At 42.5% G+C, this 13,358-nt stretch overlaps 1 protein-coding gene across 1 annotated transcript in view; it reads left to right on the forward strand.

Annotated features, from left to right (window-relative positions):
• ATG10 (autophagy related 10) overlaps window positions 1-13,358 on the forward strand; it is a 201,797-nt gene that overhangs the window by 106,162 nt on the left and 82,277 nt on the right. The window lies entirely within an intron of this gene.

Raw genomic sequence — 13,358 nt, forward strand, 5'->3', positions numbered from 1 at the left:
CTAAATCTGTACAAACATATATAAAGGCGCTGTGGGGAGGGGAAGGAGGTAGGGCGGGGGGGATGGGGAGGAGGAGAGGAAAAAGGGGGCTCAGTCTGGGAAGGCCTCTTGGAGGAGGTGAGCTCTCAGTAGGGCTTTGAAAGGAGGAAGAGAGCTAGCTTGGCAGATGTGCGGAGGGAGGGCATTCCAGGCCAGGGGAGGACGTGGGCTGGGGGTCGACGGTGGGACAGGCGAGAACGAGGCCCAGTGAGGAGGTTAGCAGCAGAGGAGCGGAGGGTGTGGGCAGATGGAGTGGGCACAGCTGGAAACCATGACCCACCTGCCTTTTGGGAGCAGGGAAGTGTCCAGGTATGTGGATAAACCCTGAAAACCCTGAACCCCCACCCTTTGAGATCTTGGAAGGGTCCAAGTGTGCTGATGAAGTATCTACAACAGGAAACCCCCGATCCCCACCTTTGGGGACTATGGAAGCATCCAGGTATGTGGATGGAGTGGGAACTCTCGGCAGTATTGGAAGGACTTGGAGGAGACCTGGTTTCCCTACCACCTGCGGATATCAGGACCCAATGTCGAGACTGGTAGAGTAGTGGAAACTCTCCAGGTGCGACCCTGAGAGGGGGTGTAACTACTACAACCAAGTTATTGCTGAAGGCAAGTGCTCAGTCAGAGAACAAACAATATGTAGCTGAGTTTTAAAATGAGAGAACATGCAGTGACATTTCATACCCGTAATTGTTTATGACCACGTGTACCTGGAACAAGATAAACACCCTCTTTGAAAAAGACATTATGCACATGTCTCTAGTCAAACCAAAGCGGGGATTGGCAACCCAGTTAAGTTTGTTGTAACATTTTGGAAATGATAGAAAACTTTGTTTGAACCCTTACCCAGCCGGAATTTTGGATTTGAAGTGATGAACCTGAGCTGGCTTCCTGATTGGCCTGAAAGTCCACTTGGTTTACATTTGCTGCTCTGGAGGGCTGTGGAGACTAATAATAATGATAACAATAATAACACTTGTTAAGTGCTCACTATGTCCTAAGCACTGGGGTAGATACAAGTTAGTCGGGTTGGACACAGTCCCTATCCCACATGGGGCTCACAGACTTAATCCCCATTTTACAGATGAGGTAACCGAGGCCCAGAGAAGTGAAGTGACTTGCCCAAGGTCACACGACAGACAAGTGGCGGAGCAGGGATTAGAACCTAGGTCCTTCTGAGTCCCACCATGCTCTATCTATGAAGCCACACTGCTTCTCTAACTGCACCAATTGCCATCCTGATGGGACTCCGAGGAAGGCAAAGAGATTTTCAAGAGTGATAAAGGAACTGAAAAAATCTGAATTGCTATCTGTGGTTCCCTGTGGGGAGTTCTAGGACAGGTCTTGTGCAATACAGCAGCACAAATATTTCTTGTGCCTGCTCACTGCTGTCCATTTGAATATTTATTTGGTATTAAGTTTTAGATATGCTTTTGAGAGATTCTGATGCGATCTAAAAATTTTCATAAAGAAATCCTTTTCTAAATTATTCCTTGAGAAGCAGCGTGGCTCAGTGGAAAGAGCCCAGGCGTTGGAGTCAGAGATCATGGGTTCAAATCCCGACTCCGCCAACTGTCAGCTGTGTGACTTTGGGCAAGTCACTTGACTTCTCTGTGCCTCAGATGAGGATCTGTAAAATGGGGATGAAGCCTGTGAGCCCCCCGTGGGACAACCTGATCACCTTTTAATCTCCCCAGCGCTTAGAACAGTGCTTTGTACATAGTAAGCGCTTAACAAATACCATCATTATTATTATATTATGCACCTATTGCCTGTTTCAATTTTTGATGTGCTTGGAAGTAACGTTACTGTTTACTTTTATCATCTATGGGTTGCTAACTTTTTAAAGGAGTTGAAATAATAAAGATATTAAATTATATTAATAGCAACACAAGTGTGAGCTTATACAATAAACATTACTGCTACACATGAATACTTACTAATAGCCCTTACTTATTTTTTTTTAGCTTTAGTGTAAAGTGTTATTTTCAAATATAGAAATTCACCACTGTCCCATCATTGATCTATTCCAGATGAAAGTCTTCTAAGAAAGTGACTATCGGCATCTTCAGTTCTTATTATTGCTAAGTCTGAGAACACACTACTTTAGGAAATCCTGCTTTTAACATAAATCCCTCATGTGCAAATTAAGTCCTTTTCTCCTTGATCTTTACTTGGTGGAAATAGAAAATAACTGGTCACCCTCTTTTATATAGTAGCTCTTCTATGCTTGAAAATTGTAATTAAACACTGTCTAGAATTTAGGGTCTATGCTGAATAATCCAAATCTCTTTCACTTTTTCACATACATGCTAAGGTCCATGATAACGCATGTTTTCACTATGGATTTTGGCTTAGTGCTGTTAGAGATTTAGGGAACATGGGTCTGTTAATCGAGCCCGGTTGGACACATCTTGATGCAGTGTGGAAGAAATCACTTGTGCACATATGTGGATACATGAAGTACTGGAGTGGCGGAGTTCTCTAACACAAGTTCTCATTTTGCAATAATGTGGCCCCCATGTTATAGAAGAACTGGATGTGCTAGATATTATAAACTTTTATCGTCTCCCTTTGATTCCGCTCTAATTTCCTTGCATTCTTCTTAAATTATGATGGTCATCCCAGAATTTTATTTATATTAAGAAGTGGAAAAGCCCATCTTAATTTGGGAAACGTAAGTGGGTAGTGGATTTAAATCTAGAAGCATCGGTAGCACAGAGCCATTGAATGAACAATGTTCTGCAGATAAAACACATTCCTTCTTCCAACTGGGTAGATATAACTTTTTTTAGCCTTCATTAGAATAACCCCACCTGGAAATGAAATATCTAGATGCATAGATATTGTATGATATACACGCAATTGTTCCAGGTATTGGAAATGTTAAAATCCCCGGATAACTTAATAGGTGTTGATGTAGTCAGACGAATGCTTCCTTGTTGATCGTGATAGATCTTCTATCATAATGGTAACACTTGGGAATGTATGTGTGTTTTTTTATCTTTTCTCTATTTGCCTTTCCTTTTATCTATGTATCTTTTCTTTTGGAGGAAGAATTCAATAGCAACAACTATTGACTGGTACAGTTCTGGTGATTCTGATGTTTTCTTCTTTAGTTTTCTTCTTTCGTTCCCTGAAGAATGTGAGCTCTCCAGAGAAAAGCCATATGTAAGCGTAGATATTGACTGACTTAGTACATGCTCTCCCTCTCTCCTTTTGCCTTCTCTCCCTCTCTCCTGTTCACATTTAAACTTTCAATTCTAAAATGGTCTATTTTGACTATTCTCCTTCTACTCTTTACTTGCCCCCTTGAACCAAGGGACTTAATAATAATAATAACAACAATAATAAAAAATGGTATGTGTTAAGTGCTTTAAACTGGGTTAAATAGAAGACAATTAGGTTGGACATAGTCCCTTTCCCACATGAAGCTCACAGTCTAAGAGGGAGAACTGATTTTTAATCCCCATTTTACAGATGAGTAAACTGAGGCACAGGAAGTTAAATGCCTGCACATTGCACTGCATCACATTGCAGGCAAGGGCCCATACTCTTTACCCTTCCCTAATAATAAATTGTAATAATGATAGATCAAATTCACTTAATATTCTTCTTCCTAAGAACTCAAAGTGCTACCTGATACCTCATCTTATTTTTCTAAACCTTCCTAATGGAAACAGAGAAGAGAGGCCCCAAGAACTTGTGCCTCAAAATCCCACATCAATCAATCAATAAATCGTATTTATTGAGCACTTACTGTGTGCAGAGCACTGTACTAAGTGCTTGGGAAGTACAAGTTGGCAACATATAGAGACAGTCCCTACCCAGCAGTGGGCTCACAGTCTAGAAGGGGGAGACAGAGAACAAAACCAAACATATTAACAAAATAAAATAAATAGAATAGATATGTACAATTAAAATAAATAAATAAATATAGTAATAAATATGTACAAACATATATACATATATACAGGTATATATACATCGATGACAGATACTAGGTAGAAAGTAGGGCCCTGGTTTCCAGTTAAGTGGAAAACAGCTATTATGTGGTATTTCTCCTAGTGATTGCTGAATCCAAATGGTTGAATTCCCAAGATCTTTAATGTGCCCCTGGCTTCCAAAATGTTATTGCAGTATTTTTTATTAGAACAGGAAAAATATGTTCCCATCTTTCATTTGGCTCTGCTCATGTTTAATTGCAGTACCATTCATTATCTATTGATGTCTATGATTAATTTATTATTTTAAAAGGACTGGTACATTGGTTGAGTTGGGAATTGAAATCTCTAGTTTAAGTTTCGATCAATTAAAGAAGAGTGAGAATTCATTTGTAAAGGAACCGATATTATTAATTAGATTGGAGCTCCTTATCTTTTTTTATTATACTAGTATTGCTTTTGGTATAGCGCTTTAAAACATCTGCTCAACTGTCCACTATAATAGCATAAGAGTGCTTTTACATGAATGCAATAAAGTAACAGATGCTTCTTAATGACAACTAACCAGTTCTTTTTGGAAACAAGTCAGTTCTGGATTTTGTAATGTGGGAGCTCTGCAACAAATGATTCTGAAGAGGCTAAAGTTGACAAATCCAGTTGCACTGTGAAATTTTTCATCATGATACAACTTAATTGAAAACTGTATTTAATAAGACATGAACAAAATGAGTTTCTTTCCTTACTGGTGAAATAATTCACTGCTCTTCCAAGTACCAAAAATAAATCCATGAATTAAGCATCACATACCTACCTGTCTATGTTTATATCTTCAGGAACTTATCTTAAATGATGACATGTTATCAGGCTAACAGCCTGGTTCTAGAATATACAGAGCAGTGCGGGCACCTAGCCATTGGGGATCTACAATCCAATCAATTGTGAAGTCTGTTTTCCCAAAGACTAGCGTGGTATTCTTCTAGGGTAGGTCGATCCTTCTGTCTCACAAGCCCGCAACCTTGGTGTCATCCTTGTCTCCGCTCTCTCATTCACCCCACACATCCGATCTGTCACCAAAACCTGCCGGTCTCACCTTCACAACATCGCCAAGATCCACCCTTTCGTCTCCTTCCAAACTGCTACCTTGTTGGTACAATCTCTCATCGTATCCTGACTGGATTACTGCATCAGCCTCCTTTCTGATCTCCCATCCTCCTTTCTCTCCCTGCTTCAGTCTGTTCTTCACTCTGCTGCCCGGACTATCTTTCTACAGAAATGCTCTGGGCATGTCACCCCCCTCCTCAAAGCTCTCCAGTGGTTGCCTATCAACCTTCGCATGAAGCATAAACTCCTCACTCTCGGCTTCAAAGCTCTCCAACACCTTGCCCCTCCTACCTCACCTCCCTTCTCTCATTCTCCAGCCCAGTCCGCACACTCTGCTCCTCTACCGCTAACCTCCTCACTGTGCTTCGTTCTCGCCTGTCCCGCCATTGACCCCTGGCCATTGACCGTCCTCCCCCTGGCCTGGAATGCCCTCCCTCCTCACATCCGCCAGAGTAGCTCTCTTCTCCCTTTCAAAGCCCTACTGAGAGCTCACCTCTCCAGGATGCCTTCCCAGATTGAGCACCGCCCCCCACCCCACCTTTGCCCTGCTCCTCCCAGCCTTCTCCTATCCTGTTGGGAGATGTGGTCCATTCTTTGTAAGACTGGCCCTTCCCAGCCCAGGTAAGTACTACCTTATATATTCTTATCACTGTCTCAGAAGTTTGCAACCCTTGACATCTCTCTTATATAGCTACAGCATTTAGACTATCTCCAACTCCTGTCAGTTCTTCCTCTGTATTAGTCCGTGGATCTAACCTGCTCACTCATGACTTGATTTAAACCCTCGTTACTGCCTACTTGGAGTACTGTGACTGCTTCCTTCTGGTCTCCCTCACCTCCAGCCCCTCCTCAATTCAGGCAGTCCTACCAATATTAGAGTTGCAAATATAATAATAATAATAATACTGGTATTTGTTAAGCACTTACTATGGACCAAGCACTGTTCTAAGCGCTGGGGTAGATACAAGGTTATCAGGTTGTCCCACGTGGGGCTCACAGTCTTAATCCCCATTTTACAGATGAGGAAACTGAGGCACAGAGAAGTTAAGTGACTTGCCCAAAGTCACACAGCTGATAAGTGGCGGAGTCAGGATTAGAACCCACGACCTCTGACTCCCAAGCGTGTGCTCTTGCTACTAGTGGGTGGTGGGTCTGAGGGGTCTGGTTCAGGAGACCGCAGGGATCCCGGAAGAGGGGAACACGGTGGATTTGGGCAGGGGGACGGAGACTAAGAAGGATGGGGGAAGAGCCCGCTGTTCTCCTTTCAATTAATCATATTTATCGAATGCTTATCATGTGCAGGGTACTGTACTAAGCTCTTCAGGGAGTACAGCACAACAGTGTAACAGACACATTCCCTGCCCACAACAAGCTTACAGTCTAGAGAGGGAGCTTCTTATATCCTCCAAAGGCTACCCATTTCTTCCAGCATAAAATGAAAACTCCAAAGGACATTTTTTAAAATGGCATATCTTCAGCACTTACTAGGCGTCAGACACTGTTTTAAGTGCTGGAGCAGGTACAATTTAATTGGGTCAGACACACTCCCTTTCCCACATGGGGCTCTCAGTCTAAGTAGGAGGGTTTGGAACCCCCATTTCACAGTTTAGGAATCTGAGACACAGAGAAAGTAAATGACTTGCCCTAGGAAGCAATTGGCAGAGCCGGGATTAGAACCCAGGTCCTCTGACTTCCAAGCCCAAGCACTTACCACCAAGCCACGCTGCTTCCTAAATAAGTCACCTCTTCCAAGCGGCGTTACGTGCCTAATTGTCCGTCTTCCTGACTTGCTACCCCATCTGCCATTTCGACCCTGTTTATTATTTATTAGTAACTGACAGTTTATTTGTTGCCTATTTTAGTTTTTTGTTCCTTATACCTATGCTCTTACTCTTGTACTTTTCACATGTTTGACTGTTTCGTTCTCTTGCCTCTTTTCCCAGTGATTCTAAACTCCCTAATAGGTGGGGACCGCAATTTCCTTTTCTTAGGTGTTTCCATGTGCTTCATACCTTATTCTGCACACAGAAGAAACTCAAATGCTGCTGCTGCTGATGTTGATGGTGGTATTTGTTGCTGAATTGTACTTGCCAAGCACTTAGTACCGTGCTCTGCACCCAGTAAGCGCTCAATAAATACGATTGATGAATGAATGAATAACGATGATGGTGACAACAATGACGATAGGAAGCCCAGAGAGGAGCTCAAAAGGTTCAGGCACTCTGCAACTTGCCCCCTGAGATTGCAAGCTCCTTGAGGGCAACAATCTTGTTTCCCTACTCTATTGATGTACTCTCCCAAGTGCTTAGTACTGTGCTCTGCCCCCAGCAATCAACTACTGCTTGATTGATGACCCGAACTATAGGAGGTTCCTGACCCTGTGCCCAGTTCAGTGGATTGTCGATCCGATCCAAACCCAGAATGGGGTTAGAATTCTGGTTTGGTTCCCTTTGTAACTCCTATTTTAGGATGCCCCTCTACCCCATTCATATAGCCTTTAGTTCTACAAACAAAACCTCATTTTGGAGCTCTGCAGCTCTGGTTTTTGCATCCATCTTGCACCAGACATGCTGGTGTCAGGGAAGTGTTTACATTTGCCGGGCAGATGTGAAGAAATGAAAGTGCATGGAGCTGTTTACGGTTCAGTCTACTAAAATGGTGCTCTCTTGAATTTCCTGTCTTTATTTGGTTCCAAAAGCATGATGAGAAGATAGTTTATGATTCACAGCTGTTTTGAAAGTTTTTTGTACTGCCAATAGTCTTTTGCTCTATATTTTATAAATCTGACAAGTTTCACTTTTTTGGACCAAGACTCGTTTTGGGGTTTAAGTACAGAACTCTGTTCTCATGATGAAGGATTTTGTACTATGTTCAAGACATTTGAAATCTCACTTGCTTAAATTAGTGTAGCTCTATGTCTTGTTTTATAAAAAGACTTCCTTCAGCCAAACCTCATCCTGTTGAGATTCAGTTATCATCGTCTTTTTAGCTTCAAAATTTATTGTCCCCTTGGGAAGATCTCATGCAGCATCCTTATTTTCAGAAGAAAAGAAAAGAAAGGAGTCATGAAGGGACAAAAGGCATTTATAAGACATCAGTGTGTCACCACTTTTCATCTAAGCAAAATGCAATTAGAAAGACTTATGTGTGACTAATAATTATTATTATTATTATTTACCAATAACTGTGGAAAGGAGAAGGCAGGGAAGAAAGTTAATAGCAAAATGAATAGAGTTCTAGCTGGACAAGACAAACTGCGACATTAATATAGGGTGGACTTGGGAATGACTTCCTGAGGAGCGAGAGCTGGAAAGCAATGAGGTCTCACATTAGTTTCCCCAGTTGGTTCCCTCCTCATTTTCCGTGCAGCTAGTGGTAATGGTGGCGTCTTCAAAGTCCTGGGCCGTTTCCCCTGAGTTCTGTCCATTGACGGTAAAGCAGCATTGTGTGGCGGTTCCCATTTCATTCAGCCTGTTTTATGTAATTATGTTTGAGAATGCAAAATGGGGCCTAGAAACTGGTGTTGGAATATGCTGCCAGGCCTCTGAGTGGCTTACAACTCAACAGTTTTAGAACATCATCCAAACCCTCAAGTCAGTCATTCTGGAGCTGCTTCGTGCCTGTTGGTGTGCTCTGTAACCACACATGCAAGGAGAGAGGACAATTACTATGAGCTACTTTGCAACATTACAAACTCTCACGGTTAATCTCTTACTCGAGCCTTCCCTCCTCCCTGTAATCCCCTCCTCCTTCACATCTGGCAGGCAACTACACTCCCCATCTTCAGAGCCCTACCAATCAATCAATCGTATTTATTGAGAGCTTACTGTGTGCAGAGCAGTGTCAAAATCACATCTCCCACGGGACATCTTTCCTGACTCATCTCACTCTATTTGCCTCCTTACTGCATCCCCAATACAGTTGAGTTCTTACCCTACAAGGCACTTAGGTACTTTACGACGTATCTCCCCCAGTGCTTAGAACAGTGCTTGGCGTATAGCAAGCGCTCAGCAAATATTATCATTATTGGGTAAGATTTGGGTAAGACATAGTTGTGATGGGATTTAATGTTATTGCCATCACAGCGGTGAGCTGGCCCACCAAGGGGGAACCTGTCAATCAATCAAGCCATCAGTCAGTCAGTGACGTTAATTGAGGACATATTCTGTGAAGACACTGTCCCAATTGCTTGGCCTTGTCTTATGTCTTGTACTTTATCCCAGCGCTTAGTGCAGTGCCTGGTATGTAGTAAGCACATAACCAATTCCATAAAACAGTAAAAAATAAACTACCACCATGCCTCCCTTTATGTTCTCTACTCCTTATCATGACAGTTGAGCTAAGGAATGGGGGACACTCCTACCTTCCCTTCCAGTCACCAAGGCCCCCTTCTCCTGTGAGCCCGTTGTTGGGTAGGGGCCGTCTCTACATGTTGCCGATTTGTACTTCGCAAGTGCTTACTACAGTGCTCTGCACGCAGTAAGTGCTCAGTAAATACGATTTAATGAATGAATGGACATGCTCCGTGCTTGCCTGTCTGCAGGGAGAAAAGCAGCTGCTGTGTGCTCTTGTCTTCCTCCCCCACCCAGTTGGACAGCAAGCCATGCCGCTTCCTTGGGAACTGGTACGGTCAGAGAGCCTCCATCCTGTCCAGCCTCTTCCCCCACCAGTGGGAAAGCAAAAAGCAACCGCAGCATGAGACCTCCTCAGAGCCCCCTCAAACCCTCTTGACTGTAAGCTAGAGCAGGGGCAGGGGATGTGTCTGTTGTACTGTTGTGTTGTACTCTCCCAAGCACTTAGTACAGTGCTCTAAACACAGTAATTTCTCAATAAATGTGATTGTTTGGAGGCTGGGGGAGTGATAGCGGATGCCGTGGCTATTTTGGGTTTGCCTTGGACTCTGAGCCACGCTCCCCCCTTAATTCTTAGATTGTGAGCTCCCGAAGGACAGGGACAGGGACCTTCCCCTGGCCTGGAATGCCCTCCCTCCACACATCCGCCAAGCTAACTCTCTTCCTCCCTTCAAAGCCCTACTGAGAGCTCACCTCCTCCAGGAGGCCTTCCCAGACTGAGCTCCCTTTTTCCTTTCCTCCTCCCCATTCCCCCGCCCTACCTCCTTCCCCTCCCCTAAGCACCTGTATATATATTTGTACGGATTTATCACTCTATTTTACTTCATCAATCGTATTTATTGAGCGCTTACTGTGTGCAGAGCACTGTACTAAGCGCTTGGGAAGTACAAATTGGCAACATATAGAGACAGTCCCTACCCAACAGTGGGCTCACAGTCTAAAAGGGGGAGACAAAACCAAACATACTAACAAAATAAAATAAATAGAATAGATATGTACAAGTAAAATAAATAAATAAATAAATGAGTAATAAATATGTACAAACATGTACATATATACTTGTACATATTTACTATTTACTTTGTTAATGATGTGCATATAGCTTTAATTCTATTCTGACAATTTTGACACCTACCTACATGTTTTGTTTTGTTTTCTGTCTCCCCCTTCTAAACTGTGAGCCATTGTTGGATAGGGACCATCTCTATATGTTGCCAGCTTGTACTTCCCAAGCTCTTAGTACAATGCTCCGCACACAGTAAATGCTCAATAAATACGACTGAATGAATAAATGAATGACCATGTCCAGTTCCCAGCTTTGTATACTTTCCCAGTGCTTAGCACAGTGCTCTGCACACAGTAAATGCTTAGTAAATATTATTACTACTACGATTAGGCCTCTTGACTCCCGATCCTGGGCTTTTTCCACAAGGTCATGCTGGGATGGGGATGGGGGGAATATTTAAGCGTCCTGAGGGTGAGGACTCAAGCGTATGGGTGATGGCAGTAGGGAAGGAAATGGGGAGGAGAGATGAGTCAGGAAAATCTTTCTGGAGGAGATGTGATTTTAGTAGGACTTTGAAGAGCAGTGGTCTGACCATACTGGAGAGCCACAGCTAGTGTTATGAAGAGCCAGATTTGACTGTCAAACCATATATTCCTGCCCCTGGACTTAATCGTCCGGGCTAACAAAAACCAACATCTCACCTTGCCATTTGGATTCCAAAGCAAGATGATTAAACTGCAGGAAAATACCTAGTAAAACCAATCATGCCTACATTTGGAATCACTGCAAAGCTTTGAAACTTCGAAAGCTTTTTCTTAGTCTTCCTCATGCTCCCCATCAGCTTCACCGTTAAAGAGCTGTCACAGAAAATATGGGTTTTGAATGGAAGAACATATGGTCTGGCTGGGTAATGGGTAAACACATCTCAAGTCTTTTTCCTCAAAGAGTCTTTTAAATGGTATTGGCTCCCTATCTCTAGGTCCTTGCTTTTCCCAAGCTAGCCTTCTTATTGTACCGCACTCTTGTCTCCTGTCTCCAAACCCATCGCGTATACCTTTCCCCTTTCTAAAACTCTGTCCCACCTCAAATTCACCAGGCCTTGTTCCTCCCCACCTTCAAAGCCCTCCTGAAATTATACTCCAGAGGCATTGTCCAACTACAAAGACCCGGGTTTTGTCATCCCAACAGCTCCCCTTGGCAGTTATTTATGTTCACAATTCAATTAATCATGTATTCATTTTTCCCTTTTAATCATATGTTCATTTTTCCCGTGATCTCATTTTTGTCAGCTATAGCTATAGTTTTCCTCCTGTTCCTACTGTAGAGACACACTTCATGTCCACCCATCTGCCCCATTAGAACGCTTTTATTGTATCCTCCCAAGTGCCTAGGGCAGTGCTCTGCACACAATAGGAGCTCAAAAATTGCTATTGATTACTAATGATATACAGGCGTGGTACTGATGGCTTATTGAGGCTCTGGATTTGGTTTTATAGGTAGCAGTAGGGCTTGCTTTCCATGGCGTGTTTTCCTTACAGTGTTTTAATAGGATTCAGTTTTCTAGGGCAACCTAGTAAGGAGAAGATTTTCTAGTTATTGTCAGCCTTAATGTTGCTCATGGAATTAAGCAAGGTTAAGGTTCTTACGTTTGGGTAGAATCTCTTAATCCTTATGGCATTTGAATAGGCCCATTTTGAATATTTTAAAATTCTGCCCAAAAGTATATGAAATTTTATTTTATTTAAAAATTTTTGGCTTTTCTCAGTATTTTGTTTTCTGGCATTTGGAACTTTATTCTGTCTCATCTAGAGTACTCACTCATTTTAGTAGGTAAGACCAACTACTATAAATTGATTATCCTGTTGAGAATTATCAATTCCAATGCCCACCTGATAAATCAGTTGTGGGCAAGGAAAGAGAAGTAATGAGCTTCAAACCTGTTTCGATTTTATTTTTCTCATTGGAAACTGGATCCTAGATGTAAAAGAAATATTGAAATTTTCCTTTGTACATTTTCCATTTTCTCTTTGTGGGCAGTGGTGATGGTGGTGGAGGGGAAAGTAAGAGAAATGTGACAAGCCTGGGATTTGTATCCCACCTCACTTCATTCCTTTCAGAGGGAGTTATTCAGCTCAGTGAGTGGAATATTTTAGTGAAAAATTACCCAACCCTAGGGTCTCCAAGTTATCAACTCCAGAAACTGAAAGATGAACTCAGAAATGGTGGAATAAATAGCTCTGGCAGTCAGGTAAGGCAGGTAGCCAGTCAGAAAATGTTGGTTGAATGCCCACATGATGCCACATAACCAACACTCTTCCATTAAATATAAAACCCAGTCTTAATTGGCCATTGAAGTTTCATTGCCGAGGTCAAGTCTGGTTGTGTAAATGAGGGGGATTGTCATCACAGGCAAACAAATTCATCTCTGTTCAGAAATGTTCCTAACAAACTAAACTTGCAAAGTAAGTTTCTCTTTCGAAGTGGAACTGGGAATTGTTATGCATGCAGTGAATCATGCCTTGGCAAGTATATGAGGGTCTTTAGGGATGTTTCACAGTCTCGTGCCCAATTGGTAGGAAGTTTTGAGCTGTAACAGGTAAGGAAGGAGATGGTTTCTGTTGCTGTCATACTATTAGTATTATTCCATAAACATATTCAGAATTGATGATGAAATCATTTGTTTTCCCCGCTTCTTAGACAATGCTGCGGCTTCTCTTCAAAGCAGTCTGGAATGGGTTCCTGCTAACGTTTTCCGATTTTACCGTTCCCCAAGCTCAGATGTTAAATATTAAGGAGAATGCCCCTTTTCGTATGTCACCACCCTAAACTTATTAGTTGTTTTTACAGGGGGTTGGGGGGGAAGTACTTTCCTCTTTCTCCTCTACATCAGTATGCTTTTTCCTGACACACATT

Source organism: Tachyglossus aculeatus, chromosome 23 (genome assembly GCF_015852505.1).
Source record: "Tachyglossus aculeatus isolate mTacAcu1 chromosome 23, mTacAcu1.pri, whole genome shotgun sequence".
NCBI classification, from domain to species: Eukaryota; Metazoa; Chordata; class Mammalia; order Monotremata; family Tachyglossidae; genus Tachyglossus; species Tachyglossus aculeatus.